Source organism: Saccopteryx bilineata, chromosome 3, assembly GCF_036850765.1.
Source record: "Saccopteryx bilineata isolate mSacBil1 chromosome 3, mSacBil1_pri_phased_curated, whole genome shotgun sequence".
NCBI lineage: Eukaryota > Metazoa > Chordata > Mammalia > Chiroptera > Emballonuridae > Saccopteryx > Saccopteryx bilineata.
The window spans coordinates 131,143,546-131,161,417 of NC_089492.1; the positions used below are offsets into that span (position 1 = coordinate 131,143,546).

The following is a 17,872-nucleotide window of genomic DNA, read 5'->3' on the forward strand; positions in this document are numbered from 1 at the left end:
TGTCTCTGCCCATCCTCCCACACATGCTTTTCTGTTTTTTGGGGGTGTTGGGCAGTGGTGGGAGGAGGGGAGAGGAATCTGGGAGCCCCATGGGCAGAGCTCAAGCAGAGACCCCTCAGCTTACAGTGGATATGTGTCTTTCCAGCCCTAGTCAGATAGATACCCAAGGAGTTTTACAGGACAGGGGTCAAGTTCCTGCAGCCTAAGGTGGGCTAAAAATAAAAACAAAACAGAACCTCCCTTAAAACCTTGACTATTAACTAAAGAATGAAATACTAATGATTCACAATGAATGATTTTTTTCAATGTTTTATCTCCAGGAAACATTTTTTTCTTTCTTTCTTTTCTTGAACTGAACTTGACATGTAACATTGAGTAAGTTTAAGGTGTACAGCACATTGACACATTTATATATTGTAATATGGTTGCGGATGTAGTGATATTTATCACAGTACATAATTATAGTACAATGTTATTGTCATTATGCTGTGCATTAGATCTTTAGGGTTTATTTACTACTCACTACAAGTTTTACCCTTGAACACCATCAGTCTTAGCCCCCCACCCTCCAGACCCCTGGTAACCACCATTTTACACACACATACTCTCTCTCTCTATTTTCTTTAACAGTTTTAACTTTTTTAGATTCCATACATAAGGGATATATAGTACTTATCTTTCTGTCTGACTTATCTCACTTAGCATAATGTGCTCAAGGTCTACCCATGTTGTCACAAATTGGAAGATATCTTCCTTTCTCATTGCTAAATAAAATTCTATTGTGTATATGTACTACATTAAAAAATCCACTTATCTGTTAATGGGCATTTGGGTCCTTTCTATGTGTTGGCTATTGTGAATAGGGCTGTGATAAACATGGTAGTGCATATATCTATTCAAAATCCTGTTTTATTTCCTTTGGGTATATACCCAGAAGTTGAATTGCTGGATAGTATGATAGATCTATTTTTAATAGATCTCCATATTGTTTTACATCATGGTTGGACCAAATTACATTCCCACCAACGATGTACAGTTAGCCCTGCAACAATGTGGGGTTAAGGGTGCTGAATGCCTTCCTTAAAAGTCTGCATATAACTTAAATTGGTCCTCTGCATATGTGGACACCCAACTGCCAGTTGACCTTTGAACAATTTGGGCTTGCAATGTGTGGGTCAGTTAAAAAAATCCACATGTAAGTGGACTTGTGTAGTTCAAACATGGAGCCATGTTTAAGGAGCAGCTCTATAAGTCTCCCCTTTTCACCACATCTTTGCCAGCACCTGTTGTCTCTTATTTTCTTTTTTTAAAAATAATTTTTATTTATTTATTTATTTTTACAGAGACAGAGATAGAGAGAGGGATAGACAGGAACAGACAGACAGGAATGGAGAGATGAGAAGCATCAATCATTAGTTTTTTGTTGCGACACCTTAGTTGTTCATTGATTGCTTTCTCATATGTGCCTTGACCGTGGGCCTTCAGCAGACCGAGTAACTCCTTGCTGGAGCCAGCGACCTTGGGTTCAAGCTGGTGAGCTTTTGCTCAAACCAGATGAGCCTGTGCTCAAGCTGGCGACCTCGGGGTCTCGAACCTGGGTCCTTCCGCATCCCAGTCCGATGCTCTATTCACTGCGCCACTGCCTGGTCAGGCTCTTCTTGATGACAGCTATTGTAACATGTGTGAGGTAATATCTCATTGTGTTTTTATTTGCATTTCTCTGATGATTGGTGATGTTGAGCATCTTGTTATGTGTCTGTTGGCCATTTTAATAATGTCCTCTTTGGAGAAATGTCTATTTAGTTCTTCTGCCCATTTTTTTAAATTGGATTGTTGGTTTTTTTGGTGTTGAGTTGACCAAGCTCTTTATTTATTTTGGATATTAATCCCTTCTCTGATACATGGTTTGCAAAAATATTCTCCCGTTCTATAGGTTGTCTTTTCATTTTGATAATTTCTTTTGTAGTGCAGAAGCTTTTTTTTTTGTAGTTTATTAAAAATGTACTTGTTTTCAAGATCCTATAAATATAGAGTGACCACCCACTAACATGGGATAAAAGCCACCCACCCCTTTCAGCATGGTCTTTTTGTTTTTAAAAAAATTTCTTACAGGAATCTTATTGATCACACAGTAGTTACAAGAATGTCAGATATAATGACGTACAATCTAAACAAAACTGGCTGATTAAGAATGTTCATAATGTAAAAATATACATATTACAAGTTAGCCACGGAGACAGACACATGCAGCGGCAGGAGTAGGTGATGGGAGATTGGGGGTGAGAAATTAAGGACCCATGTGCAGTAATATTGCATTATCCCTCCATTACAGTAAATAATTTCCACTAACTGATACAAGTATTCCATACACATCTAAATACAGAAAGGAAAATCCATGACCTGCTACATGTAATTTATAAAGTGCTATGTGATCTTTTTGTTATACTCCCATGAATATAATAAATAATGAACCCCATACAGGTAGTAGGAAGCATTGGTTATTCTAGTTGTAGTTGGAAAATGTTTTAACTTCTGACATTAATATCTGTGAAGGGAATATATTTCCTTTTACTGTTCTTTTTACAACTGACATGCACTTAACTGGGGAAATTTTGATGGTTATTTGACCTAATAGTGATAACTGAAATACTCTTAGAAATATGGTAACTTTTTAAATAACATTTTGGTCACACACTTAACATAAAACATGGACCATCTGCAGCTTGAAGCCAAAAGTGTTTTTAGTTTCAGGGTAATGTAGTTTCTACCACTGTCCTAAAGAATGAAACTGCCACAAGTGCTCGTTTATTTCCAAAGCAGGCACTAGATTGAGCTCTTTGATCAGAGAATATCCAAAGCAGAAGAAATGTCACTTTTTTTCCTCTAGGCCTTTTGAGAAACTAGACCAAATAAATTATGCAAGGTTCTGACTAAGCAGGGGTGTTTTTTCTGTGTGTTACTGCCTGGAGAACAAACCAAGTAAGAACTTCACTGCAAGAGCACTGACTTGGGGTATACTTACTAGGATCAGGAATCTTTAACAGCAGTTTACCCCCATTTAGCCTGCTTTTTGCCAACTATTATGGCAATTGTGTTTTGGGGGGCTATGCTTGAAAACTTATGTTTAAAGATCCTCTTAGAGATTTCTCTAGTTGGGTAGAAACCATTCATTAAAAAGTCAGCAGGTTCTGTATATCTAGAGAAAAGAATTACTGTCTGAATGCTTAAAATACAAGTTCTTATTGAGGAAAAAGCATTAAAATAACTTGAAGATCTATTTTATTGGTAACTTAGAATGCAAAATATTTTATTTTTTTAAACTAAATGTGAAAACAAGACAGCCTAGATTAAATAATACAGTTTCCAAAGCTGAATGTGCCCATTTGGAGCTCAGTTTTTCTGCTTGAAGTACAAAAACAATTTTCTAAAACTCCTAGGCAGGAACACTACTAGTTTGATGATCTGTGATTAGATGAACTGATCAATCTTAGTTGGTAACATCCCTTTTTTCCTGTTGATAGGGTTTAAAAATTCTAGAACAGATGCATTTTTTTAGTTTTACACCGACAATTTCATTCCAAATGTCTCCTGAGAGGCATATACCATATACAGGAATCCATCTTCATCCTTCTCACTTTCATATACTTCCAAAATTGGTGTGGACACGCTCACCATGCTGTGCCCATTCATTAACAGGAAGAAGGCTTGATTAGCGTTGAGCTGTAAGTGCCTTCTAATTATCTTGATGAGTTCACTCATGTTGACATGATCAGGTACAAGAAACTTGGTTTTATCCAGAACAGGAAGCTGCTTCTCACCCTTATATCGTTCTATTATCACCGGGATCTTGGTTGGATGCTGCTCTCGGATAAGTCGGACATCTTCTACTCTTTGTTCGAAGGTGTGGCGCTGCTTGAAGGTCTTCTCCGACGGCATGACGTGGGAGGCTGGTCGGGGACGGCGAGGCAGAGGGTCTCGGCAGCTTTAGGTGGCAGCGGACACGACAGTGGCGACAGCGACTTCCCCAGTGTCTCCCTAGTGCAGAAGCTTTTGAGTTTGATATAGTCCCATTTGTTGATTTTTCTTTTGTTGCTTATTGCCCCCAAAATTATTGCCAAGACTGATACTAATGAGCTGCTTCCCAACATTTTTTTTCTAGGAGTTTTATGATATCAGGTCTTATGTTTAAGTCTTTGACCCATTTTTGAGTTAACATTCAACTATAAGGGATGAAAGGTTAAAAATTTTCCTTCCAAATGTCTTCACATGAACATTTTAGTCACTAAAAACCAGTGCCCTTTCCTTCTTTCCTCTTTTCCTTTCTGCTTCTCTCCTCTCTTCTTTCCTTCCTTCTTTCTTTCATTTTGTGACATTTTTCTCTTCAATAAAGTATATGCTTCAAGTATAAAAAATATATATTTTATCTATGGGTGTCAATAACTCTATTTTCATTTTATTGAAAAAAAATTTATCCCACATGTGAAAGAGATTATCATTACTGACTGAGATATACCAAAGTCTAAAGCACAGTTTGACTTATGAAATGCTAAACTTAAAAGATATTTAAAGTCTTCATTTTCTGCAAAAACTGATTTATATATTTTATATATAAAAAAGCTTGAAGTTTAAATTGCAATGTAAATTTTAAAAGCTGATTGGGAAAAAGTATTTTCACTAAAAAAGCATTAAATCTATTGGAATGGCCCCGAAAAATAGACCAGGGCGTTTGCCTCCTTAATGTCCAAGGGGGCTGAAGGAAAGATTTACTCTGAGGTGAAAACGAAAATAGGAGGAACCAAGAAAGAACATGACTTAGTGAAGAGCAAGGTAGACTAAGGAAAAGTTTTAAAAAGACACTGAAATCAAAGAAAGTCCTAAAACGTATCTTAAACAACAAAAAAATCTAGACAAACTGTGCAATAATTTTGTGATCCTTTGTATGCGTTTGCATTTTTTATACTTTTGGAGATATAACTTCGGGGTATTGAATTCTTAGAAGTGGGAGTGGTGTTCAAGAGTAAATGACTATGTAGTTTTGTCAGATATTGCCAAATTCCTCTCCAGAAGGGTTGTACCACTGTGCATTCTACTAGCAATGGATAGTCTCACCAATAGAATGTGTTGTCACACTTTTAGCTTTTGCTAGTCGAATAGGTAGGAAGTGGTATCAGAGTGGTCTTATTATGAATGAAGTTGAGAATATTTTCATATGTATAAGGACCATTTAAAAACATTTTGAATTATCTGTTCATGTATTTTGTCAGTTTTTCTATAGGGTTTTTTATTTCATCCCTCCTCATTTTATTTTACTTTTTATTTTTTTGTATTTTTCTGAAGCTGGAAACGGGGAGAGACAGTCAGACAGACTCCCGCATGCGCCCAACCGGGATCCACCCGGCACGCCCACCAGGGGCGATGCTCTGCCCACCAGGGGGCGATGCTCTGCCCCTCTGGGGTGGTCGCTCTGCCGCGACCAGAGCCACTCTAGAGCCTGGGGTAGAGGCCAAGGAGCCATCTCCAGCGCCCGGGCCATCTTTGCTCCAATGGAGCCTTGGCTGCGGGAGGGGAAGAGAGAGACAGAGAGGAAGGAGGGGGTGGGGGTGGAGAAGCAAATGGGCGCTTCTTCTATGTGCCCTGGCTGGGAATCGAACCCGGGTCCCCCACACGCCAGGCCGACGCTCTACCGCTGAGCCAACCGGCCAGGGCCTCATTTTAAAAATTAAATGTTAGAGATATTAGCATCCCCCTTTCCCAAATCTAAATTTTAAATACTTTCTCTTAGTTTTTTAGTTGTGTTTTGACTTTATGGTGCTTTTCACCATGCCTAAGACTTTTATTGTTATGCAACTCATGTTTATGTAAATCAATCAATCAATCAATCAATCTTTTCTTTATTGTACTGTACTGTGCATCACAGGTGAAAAGCCTTTCCTATGCTGAGAGTATAAAACCCACCAATGTTTTCTTTTACTATTTAAAAAATACTATTCTTTACATTTAGGTTCCTGATCCATTTGGCATATTTTCTACATAGCTAATCAGTTGTCCCAGCACTTTTTCGAATAAGTCCATCTTTGCCTTAGTGATCTGAGATGCCACCTTTATTCTATGCAAACTTTTATTGCTACTTGTGTCAATTTCTGGTCTTTATTAATCTTTGTACTGTGCTAACTAGTACTCTTCTGCTAGGTATATGATGGGGCTGATTTTGGATACAGAAGTGGCCAGGTTGTCCCAAGCTTAGGTGAGAGCAATGCAAGTCATTTGCCAAGTAAAGTAGGTGTGTGTAGGGGTGTGTGTGTATGTGTGTGTGTGTGTGTGTGTGTGTTAGGGCATGAAGGGGAGAAAGGAGGAGATAATTTAATCAGAAGAACTTTTTTAAAGTCATAATCTCCTAAATACAGAGAGAAAAATAATGGAGAATTTGAGCTTATCGACCTGAATAGAAGATAGAAGAAAAGATGAAAAGAAAGAACCAACTGATCAACAGTGACTAAGGGCTTTCCAGGCTAGTTAGGTTCCAGTACCTAATAAAAAATTGATCTTCCTGTAAATAACGGCTAAACACTCTGGATAATATTAAAACCCCAATTACTCGAGGGTTCTGGAGACTGAATAAAGGTAGATTTTGGAGAGGGGTTGAAATCTGTAGTAAGTGACCAGCAAGGAATGAGTGCCCCATTTTTGCACCTTTGCCCTGAGGGTGGCCTCTATCACAGCAGTGTGAGGCAGCTACAGCTTCAATTGAAAGACTGCTGTCTTTCACAGGCATTACCAGCGTAAGGAGCCTGGGGCAAATATAGTTACCAGAGACTGAAAAAGAAAGCCAAGGAATGAAACAACCAGATCCAGCGCACCGTAAATTACATATTAAGTCAGCTGACCCTAGGTGAGACAAACCAAAAGCAGCTCACAGTTTAAGCTTAAAGGAGAGAACTGAGATTTGGATGAAGTGTGCACTGTAGGCCATCCCAGGTTACAGTTTGAGTCTAACAAAGTTGACTACTTGTCAAAACAAACACTTTTCAGATTAATATAATAGAGTCCAGAGTCTCCAATGTTATGTGAACACAGCACTCACAAAGTACAATCCAAATGTTTTTGCATGCAAAGAGTGAGAAAATGCAGCCCAGTCTCAAAGAAAATTATAATCAATAGATGCAAATCTCTAGGTGAAAAAGATGTTAGGTTTATCAGACAAGGATTTTATTACTTTATTTTAAAATTTTTAGGGCTAAATTTTAAAATTTTTATTTTTAAATTAAATTTATTAGGGCGACATTGGTTAATAAGATCATATAGGTTTCAAGCGTCCATTTTATGATACATGATCTGTATATTGCATTGTTTGCCCACCACCTAAAGTCAAATCATTTTCTGTCACCATATATTTAGCCCCCATTACCCTTTACAACCTTTTTATCCCCCCTTCTCTCTGGTAACCACCATACTGTAAAATACCATAATATGCTCAATGAGGAATGAAAAATATATTCATAATTAATGAAAATATATGTTCATTGCACCATTATTTATAATAGCCAAGATTTGGAAGCAGCCCAAGTCCCCATCAATAGCTGAGTGGATAAAAAAGCTGTGGTACATTTATACAGAGGAATACTACTTTGCCATAAAAAAGAAGGGAATTTAGTTTTTGTGACAGCATAGATAGATCTGGAGAATATTATGCTAAGTGAAGTAAGCCGGTTAGAGAAAGACAAGTATCATATTATTTCACTTATAAGAGACATCTAACAAACAAAACAAGCAAGCAAACAAACTAACAATAGGAACAAACTCATAAATACAGAGAATAAACTGACAGCTATCAGCAGGGAGGAGGTTGGAGGGCTGGGTGAAAATGGTAAAGGAATTAAGCAAAAAACCCTACAACAAACAAACTAATAGACACAGACAACAGTATGGTGATTACCAGTGGGAAAGGCAAGTAGAGGAAGGTAGAAAAGGGTAGGTAAAGAGGGAGATAGATGGTGATGGAGGGAGACTTGACTTTGGGTGGTGAACACAGTACAATTAAAAAAAACCAAACAGATAAGTACCAACAGGGAAATAGGGAATGTAAAGAAGAACCAAATGGAATGTTAGAATTGAAAAATATATCTGAACAAAAAAGTTTATCACATGGGTTTAATAGCAGAATAGAGATGAGAGATGAGTGAATTTAAAGATAAATCAAATCACCTGACTGGTGGTAGTGCAGTGGATAGAGCATTGACCTGGGATGCTGAGGTCCCAGGTTTGAAACCCTAAGGTTGCTAGCTTGAGCACAGGCTTGCTGGCTTGAGCTGGAAGGGGTCACTGGCTTGGTTAGAGCCGCCAGGTCAAGGGACATGTGAGAAGCAATCAATGAATAACTAAAGTGCTGCAACTATGAGTTGATGCTTCTCACCTCCTTCCCTTCCTGTTTCTCCTTCTCTTGCAACAAAACAAAACAAAACAAAAATAAAAGATAGATTAATGGACTGCTGCCCTGGCCAGCTAGCCTGGTTGGTTAGAACAGTGGTCCCCAACCTTTTTTGGGCCACGGACCGGTTTAATATCAGAAAATATCATATTTTCATGGACTGGCCTTTAGGGTGAAACGGATAAATGCACAAAATGAAATTATGCAACTGGCGTAAAAACTGTGGTATTTTAAAATATAATTGTCGAGCTTACGAGACAAGCGTCAAGAGTGAGTCTTAGACGGATGTAACAGAGGGAATCTGGTCATTTTTAAAAAATAAAACATCGTTCAGACTTAAATATAAATAAAGTGGAACTAATGTAAGTTATTTATTCTTTCTCTGTGGACCAGTACCAAATGGCCCATGGACCGGTACTGGTCTGTGGCCCAGGGGTTGGGGACCACTGGGTTAGAACATCATCTGGAACCACGGAGATTGCTGGCTTGATCCCTGGGTTGATCCCTGGTTAGGGCACATACAGGAACAGATTGATGTTTCTCTCTCTCTCTCTTCCCCTTCCTCTCTCTAAAATCAATGTAATAAACATTAAAAAAAATCAGCCTGACCTGTGGTAGTGCAGTGGATAAAGTGGCTGACTCAAGGTACATACATACTCAAGAAGCAACTGCTGTGAGTTGATGTTTACCCTCCTTCCTTTCTCTCCTTCTCTCTCTCTCATCAATAAATAAAATCTTAAAAAAAAAAGATCAATGGAGATAATCTAACCTGAAAAAAAGAAAGAAAAAATTCTTGACAAACCAACCAACCAACCAACCAACCAACCAAAAACATAGTCTTAGGGAAAGGTTTGACATGAGGGTAATTTGAGTCTCAGAAGGATAGAAAAGGGGAAATAAGACAAAAAGTATTTAAAGAAATAATGGCAGAAGATTTCCCAAACTGGGTTAAAGATGTAAATTTACAGACTCAAGAATCTCAGTGAGCTCTTAACAAGAAATCCACGCTGGCCCTGGCCAGTTGGCTCAGCGGTAGTGTCGGCCTGGCGTGCGGGGGACCCGGGTTCGATTCTCAGCCAGGGCACATAGAAGAAGCGCCCATTTGCTTCTCCACCCCCACCCCCTCCTTCCTCTCTGTCTCTCTCTTCCCCTCCCGCAGCCAAGGCTCCATTGGAGCAAAGATGGCCCAGGCGCTGGGGATGACTCCTTGGCCTCTGCCCCAGGCGCTTGAGTGGCTCTGGCAGCGGCAGAGCGGCGCCCCGGAGGGGCAGAGCATCGCCCCCTGGTGGGCAGAGCATCGCCCCTGGTGGGCGTGCTGGGTGGATCCCGGTTGGGCGCATGCGGGAGTCTGTCTGACTGTCTCTCCCCGTTTCCAGCTTCAGAAAAATACAGGAGAAAAAAAAAAAAAAAAGAAATCCACCATTAGTTACATTATTGTAAAGCTTCAGAAAAACAAAGAGAATATCCCTTTTTAAAACACTTAATTTATTGGGGTGACATTGGTTCATAAAACCATACTGGTTTCAAAGCAGCCAGAAAAATGTACTTTATACATAAGGTAAATTAATTTAAGAACTGTGACTTTTAATGAGAAGTCATGAAAGACTGGAAGATAGTAGAGCAACATCTTTAATGTGCTGAAAGAAAAAAATTCCTGTCAACTCATAATTCTAAATTCAAGAAAAATATCCTTCAAGAATAAAAATGAAATAAACATTTTTATATAAATAAAAATTAGGAGAATTTGCAATCACCAGAACCATGCTACAAGAAATACTAAAATTCTTTGAGCTGAAGGAAATGATACCCAGGGGAAAGCTGGATCTTCAGGAATGAATGAAGAACATTGGAAATGGTAAATATAAATGACAGTTTTTATCTTAGTTTCTTTAAAACACACATGATTGTTTAAAGAAAAATTTATAATATTTTCTTGTGTAGTTTATAATGTAGATGTAATACACATGACAACTATTAACAAAAAGTTGCTGTATGCATATATGAATGTCAGGGATAAGTGAACCTATATAGTTGTAATATTTTGATATTTGACATGAAATGGTACTGTATTAATGCTAAGTAGGCTGCAAAAAAGTTGAAAAATATATTTTAATCCTTACTTAAGTGAAGTATTATAATCTTGAGGCTTCAACATTTTATGTGAAGTAGAATTATTTTGACTCTAAGTAGACTGTGAAAAGTTAAGAAATATAAAGAAGCCACTAAAAATAATGCAAGGAAATATAGCTAAATGACAATAGAAAATTAAAATAGAATCTCCCAATATTTCACAGCCTGAAAGAAACAGGGAAGCAGGGAAAATAAGAACAAAACTCAGAAAGGACAAACAAAAATAAGATGGTAGACCTAAACTCAAACATATCAATAGTTATGGTAAATGTGAATTCACTATACACTCTAAATAAAAGGCCGAGGTTAACAGACTGGATAAATAGAAGACTCAAGGCCCTGGCCGGGTGGCTTAGTGGATAAAGTGTCAATCTAGCACACCAGAGGTCATGGGTTCAATCCCTGGTCAGGGCACAGATAAGAAGCAATCATTGAGTACACAACTAAGTGAAACAATGAGTTGATGCTTCTCTCTCTCCCTTCCCCTTCTCAAATTAATGGAAAAAAAAAGAGAACTCAATTATGCCATTTATAAGAGATAAACTTTAAGTATAAAGATACAAGTGGGTTGAAAGTAAATGAATAAGAAAAGATCAACTATTGACACAGTTAGACCTAAAAGAAATAAAGACATATGTCTGCAAAGATTTGTGTATAGATATTTGTAGCAGCGTTAGTCACAACAGCCCAAAATTGGAAACAAACAACTGAAATGTCCATTAACAGGTGAATGGTTTAAAAAAAAAGTGGTACATTCATACCATATACTACTCAGCAATAAAAAGATACTAACTACTGATATAAACCACATAAATGAATCTCAAAATCTGACTGGAAAAAGACACAAAAGAATATATTGTAGGATTTTATCTATATAAAATGCAAACTGATCTACAGATAAAAAACAGGCCAGTGGTATATATATGTCAGGGACAAAGGGAGCGATAGAATGAGAATAAAGGGCAAAAGGAATCTTTTGGAGCTGATGGAAATATCTTGGTTGTGGTGATGATTTGTGGGCATATTCAACCATCAAAACTCATCGAATTGTACACTTTAAATGGATGCAACTTACAGTATATAAATTATTTCTCAAAAAAGGTGGTGAGGAAAAATGTAAAAACCCCCAATTTTTAAATAACTTTATATTTTTCATTGAGCTCGAAAAAATTCTTTGATTCAATTTTAAAAAGGGAAGAGTCACCTTTCCTGAGAATATGGCTTCTGTTAATGAAATAAATGTCTCTCTGTGTTAAAAATCTTTAGGTAATAAATGCAACAGTGGTTGTAATTTAGTTCTAACATCACAGGGAAATGGCTTTAATGCAGTTGTCAAAGACAAACTCAAGGAACATCTGTATTTTCTAAGACATTTTAAGGGAAAAAAATCAGTATGTGGAATCTGACAATTATACTGAAGCATGAGGCATAGAAGAGGTCCCCTTCACCCCCCAAATCCCTTAGGAAGCAATGAATCTTTATCTCCTATGTCTAGGTTGTTAACATGTGGTGTTTCCTGAGAACACATATGGATAAAATGCCTTTCTAAGAGAGCTTGACATTGATCCCTGGCTAAGTCTAGGATAAAATATTAAACACATGGTTTGTGAGCACTTAGAAAGGGAACCTGATATCCTTGTGTACAAGGTTGAGAGATGTAGGCTGGTTGACAGCATGATTAGGTTGATTTGTAAATGGTTGAAAGGCTTACATGTTCAACAAGTACAGACTGCTGTCAATCTGAACAGATGCCCTCTGGATGCTAAAGTGCTTTGACCAGGCAAACCCAGGGTTTTGAACCAGCAACCTCAGCATTCCAGGTCAATGCTTTATCCACCGCACCACCACAGGTCAGGCTCATTTTCTTTTAAAAATAGTTTTATTATTATAAACAAATATTTTATTATTTTAGTTTTGTTTAAGCATTATGAAGAGGTATCCTATTGTATATATGTTTGGTTATCCGCGTTTCAGACTCATTCACACATGGGAGGAAAAAAGGAAGGAAAACTGTTACACCGTATTAACAGAATTCAGAGATAATTCAACCAAAGGTGAATCATGAACTTCAGTTGGGTTCTGATTTGAAAGAGTTACTGCAAAAAAAGTGCTTATGAGAAAATTTAGGAAACTTGAACACTAATTGGGCATTTTTTGATATTAAGTGTTAATATTTTAACATGAAAATGACATTGATTTCTTTAAAAGCCCTTATAAAAGTATTAAAAAAAAAGACTCATTCACATTGTCATATGTAGCTGTGGTTCATTCATTTTCATAGCTGTATAATATTCCACTTTGTGAATATATATATCTATATATCTATATAGATATATCTATCTCATATCTATCTATCTATCTATCTATCTATCTATCATGTAATATTTATTCATGCCTCATTTGAATGAGCATTTGAGGTTTCTAATTTTTGGCTTTTTGAATAATGTCAATATTCACATTCTTGTCTCCAGGTGCATATTATAAAAGTTTTTCTGAAGACCTCCCAGGAATGCAATTACTAGGAACAGGGTATTATGAATGTTACTTTTCAACAAAATGACAAGTTGTATACCAATTTACATTCTTTCTATCAGTGTATAAGAATTTCCATTGCTCTGCTGTTGGCAACATTACTATGAAACATTAATTTTTTGCAACCTAATGGACATAAAATGGTATATCATTGTTTTAATTTGTATTTTATTTATATTTTCCTGATTACTAATAAGGGTGAGAATTTTTCTTTTTTTTATTTTTTCTTTTATTTTTATTTATTTATTTATTTTTGTATTTTTCTGAAGCTGGAAATGGGGAGAGACAGTCAGACAGACTCCCGCATGCGCCCGACTGGGATCCACCCGGCATGCCCACCAGGGGACAATGCTCTGCCCCTCTGGGGGCGTCGCTCTGCTGCGACCAGAGCCACTCTAGCGCCTGGGGCAGAGGCCAAGGAGCCATCTTTGCTCCAATGGAGCCTTGGCTGCGGGAGGGGAAGAGAGAGACAGAGAGGAAGGGGGGGGGTGGAGAAGCAAATGGGTGCTTCTCCTATGTGCCCTGGCTGGGAATCAAACCCGGGTCCCCCGCACGCCAGGCTGATGCTCTACCGCTGAGCCAACCGGCCAGGGCCTTTTTCTTATTTTTTATTTTTATTTTTGCCACTTAAATTTTCTCTTCTGTAAAATGCCTGTTGAGATCTTTTACTCATTTCAAAATTAGATTGTATTTTTCAAAAAATTGAATTTTGGCCTGGGCCAGTTGACTTAATAGTAGAGCATGAGCTGGCATGTGGATGTCCCAAGTTCAATTCCCAGTCAGGGCACAAAGAAGTGACCATCTGCTTCTCCACCCTTCCCCTTCTCCCTTCTCTCTCTATCTCTCTCTTCCTCTTCCTGTAGCCATGGCTCAGTTGAGCAAGTTGGCCCTGGGTGCTGAGGATGGCTCCGTGGCCTTGCCTCAGGTGCTTAAAATAGCTTGGTTGCTGAGCAACAAAGCAACAGCCCCGGATGGGCAGATTATTGCCCCATAGGGGGCCTGCTGGGTGGATCCTAGTTGAAGCACACATGGGAGTCTGTCTCTCTGCCTCCCTGCTTCTCACTTAAGGAAAAAAAAAAAAGAAATTTCAGGCATTATTTATTCTGTATACTAATTCTTTTTTTTAAAGCATATTCTTTTTTTTTTAAATTTAATTTAATTTTTTACAGAGACAGAGAGAGAGAGTCAGAGAGAGAGATAGAGAGGGACAGACAGGAATGGAGATATGAGAAGCATCAATCATTAGTTTTTCGTTGCACATTGTGACACCTTAGTTGTTCTTGATTGCTTTCTCATATGTTCCTTGACTGCGGGCCTTCAGCAGACTGAGTGACCCCTTGCTTGAGCCAGTAACCTTGGGTCCAAGCTGGTGAGATTTTTGCTCAAACCAGATGAGCCTGCACTCAAGCTGGCGACCTCGGGGTCTCGAACCTGAGTCCTTGGCATCCCAGTCCGACGCTCTATCCACTGTGCCACCGCCTGGTCAGGCTGTATACTAATTCTTAATTGATCATATGAGTTGGAAATATAGTTAGGATTTGTTTTATCACTTTCTTGTTTGTTTTTTTAATAAATAAATTTTTATTAATGTTAATGGGGTGACATCAATAAATCAGGGTACATATATTTAAAGAAAACATGTCCAGGTTATCTTGTCATTCAATTATGTTGCATACCCATCACCCAAAGTCAGATTGTCTTCCGTCACCCTGTATCACTTTCTTCATGGTGTCTTTTTTTGTGTGTGACAGAGACAAAGAGAGAGTCAGAGAGAGGAACAGATAGGAGCAGACAGGCAGGAATGGAGAGAGATGAGAAGCATCAATTCTTTGTTGTGGCTCCTTTAGTTGTTCATTGACTGCTTTGTCATATGTGCCTTAACTGGGGGGCTCCAGTAGAGTGAGTAACCCCTTGCTCAAGCCAGCAACCTTGGGCTCAAGCCAGTGAGCTTGGAATTCAAGCCAGCAACCATGGGGTCATGTCTATGATCCCATGCTCAAGCTGGTGAGCTCGCACTCAAGCCAGATGAGCATGTGCTCAAGCCTGCGACCTCGGGGTTTCGAACCTGGGTCATCTGTGTCCCAGTCTGACATTCTATCCACTGCGCCACTGCCTGGTCAGGCCATGGTATCTTTTGATGAACAGAAATTCTTAATTTTAAAGTAGTCATACTGAACTTCTGGTCAAGATGGTGGCATATGTAAATATGGTACTCCAGCCCTCCCACAACTACATCAAAATTACAACTAAACTGCAGAGAAACCATCATTCAGAATCACCTGAAGTCTGTCTGAATGGAAATCCTACAAGTAGGGATTTAAGGAAGAAGCCATAGTGAGACTAGTAGGAGGGGCAGAGATGCAAATAGGCTGGTCCCACACCCTCTGGGGTAGTTTAAAATCAGGAAATATTCTTGGTTGCAGAGGTTTCACCTGAGAAGTGAAGAGTCCAAGCTCCATATTAGGCCTCAGCCCAGGGTTCCTGTACCAGGAAGAGAAGTCCCCATACTTCTGGCTGTTAAAAACCAGTGGAGATTGTGGCTGAGTGAGAGGGAGGGCTGTGGGAGTACCAGCCAGCTCCTCTTAAAGGGCCCATGCACGAACTTAGTCAGACTCACTCTCTGAGTTCCAGTGCTGGGGCAGTGGCTTGAAAGGAACCAGGGACATACAAGGAGGAACTGAATTGTCTGACATTAAGGCAAGGTTGCCGGGGAGCAGCTTTCTGCCAGATTAAAGTGCTGACTGAGGCTATTTGTTCCTTTTCTGAGATCTTCTCCCACAGAGCCAGCTGACAGGCACCAGTTTATCAGGGGTCGGGAACCTATGGCTCACCAGTGGCTCTTTTGATGGCTGCATCTGGCTCACAGACAAATCTTTAATAAAAAAAATAATAACGCTTGACCAGGCGGTGGCGCAGTGGATAGAGCGTCGGACTGGGATGCGGAAGGACCCAGGTTCGAGACCCTGAGGTCGCCAGCTTGAGCGCGGGCTCATCTGGTGTGAGCAAAAAGCTCACCAGCTTGGATCCAAGGTCGCTGACTCCAGCAAGGGGTTACTCAGTCTGCTGAAGGCCCACGGTCAAGGCACATATGAGAAAGCAATCAATGAACAACTAAGGTGTTGCAACGAAAAACTGATGATTGATGCTTCTCATCTCTCTCTGTTCCTGTCTGTCCCTATCTATTTCTCTCTCTGATTCTCGCGCTGTCTCTGAAATAAATAAATAAATATTAAAAAAATAATAACGTTAAAAATATAAAACATTCTCATGTATTACAATCCATTTTCTACCGCTCATGTTCATGGTTGTGGGTGGCTGGAGCCAATCACAGCTGTCCTCCGGACAACACCAAATTTTTATTGGATAATGCGTAATGTACATGGGTCATTGTATGGCTCTCACGGAATTATATTTTAAAATATGTGGCGTTCATGGCTCTCTCAGCCAAAAAGGTTCCTGACCCCTATTTAGATCAACCTGGTTTACACTGTCTTCCCTGCACAGATGATTCCCTGAGACCCTGATCCACCTAATTTGTGGGCCTATTTAAGCCATTTCCAGTGGTGGCTCTTCCATACAAATGGCCTCTCCTACCTCATAATTTGGACTTCCCTGAATTTTCTCAAACAAGCAGCATCTGGCCTCTGGGTACCCCATACTTCTTACTAAGTGGCCCCAGGCACTAGTGGCAATTGGCCTTGTTTACAGTTTGACCTCTACAGGTACCTCCAAGCCCAGCACAAGTAGCAGTCATCTGCACATCACTCTGTAGCTTGTGTCGGGTGGCCCCAGGCAGGGCAATGGTGGTGGCTGACCTTGCACCTTCCAGGGCAGTCCCAGAGCCAGTGCACCCAGTGGAAAGCCTCAGACCATGATGGATTACAACCTTACCATTTCCATGAGTGATACACTCAGGGAGCGAACTCAGTGAGCACCAAAGCCCCACTGAAGCAAGTCCAACCTGTAGGGTCAACTCCTGCACAGCAGCTCCTCTGCTGTAGTTGCAGCCAGTCCTTGCAGCTGATTGGCCTGGAGGTCAGTACCTCCCAGTGACACCAGTAGCAATCAAGGCTCAGCTACAACAAGACAGTGCATACAGCCCACACAGGGGCACACCTGGAGTGCATAGCTTGGGTGACTGGGGAGGCTGTGCCACTGTGCTCTACAAGACACCGTCTACACAAGGCCACTTTACCAAGTCTGGGATACATAGCCGCTCTACCTAATTCATAGAAACAAACATAGGGAAGCAGCCAAAATGCAAAGACATGTCCCGAATGAAAGAACAGGAGCAATCTCCAGAAAAAGAACTAAATAAAACAAAAGCAAGCAAACTATCAGGTACAGAGTTCAAAATAATGGTAACAAAGATGCTCAGGGAACTTGGTGAGGACATAGACCATAAAAAAGAACCAGTCAGGCCCTGGCTGGTTGGCTCAGTGGTAGAGCGTCGGCCTGATGTGCAGGAGTCCCAGGTTTGATTCCCAGCCAGGGCACACAGGAGAAGCGCCCATCTGCTTCTCCACTCCTCCCCCTCTCCTTCCTCTCTGTCTCTCTCTTCCCCTCCCGCAGCCAAGGCTCCACTGGAGCAAAGTTGGCCCGGGTGCTGAGGATGGCTCCATGGCCTCTGCCTCAGGTGCTAGAATGGCTCTGGTTGCGACAGAGCAATGCCACAGATGGGCAGAGCATCGCCCCCTGGTGGGCATGCCAGGTGGATCCTGGTCGGGCACATGCGGGAGTCTGACTGCCTCCCCGTTTCCAACTTCAGAAAAATACAAAAAAAAA

General features: G+C 40.0%; 1 protein-coding gene and 1 pseudogene across 1 annotated transcript in view; both read right to left on the reverse strand.

Annotated features, from left to right (window-relative positions):
- M1AP (meiosis 1 associated protein) overlaps nt 1-17,872 on the reverse strand; it is a 98,190-nt gene that overhangs the window by 36,841 nt on the left and 43,477 nt on the right. The window lies entirely within an intron of this gene.
- LOC136328773 (microtubule-associated proteins 1A/1B light chain 3B pseudogene) lies at nt 2,682-4,030 on the reverse strand (annotated as a pseudogene).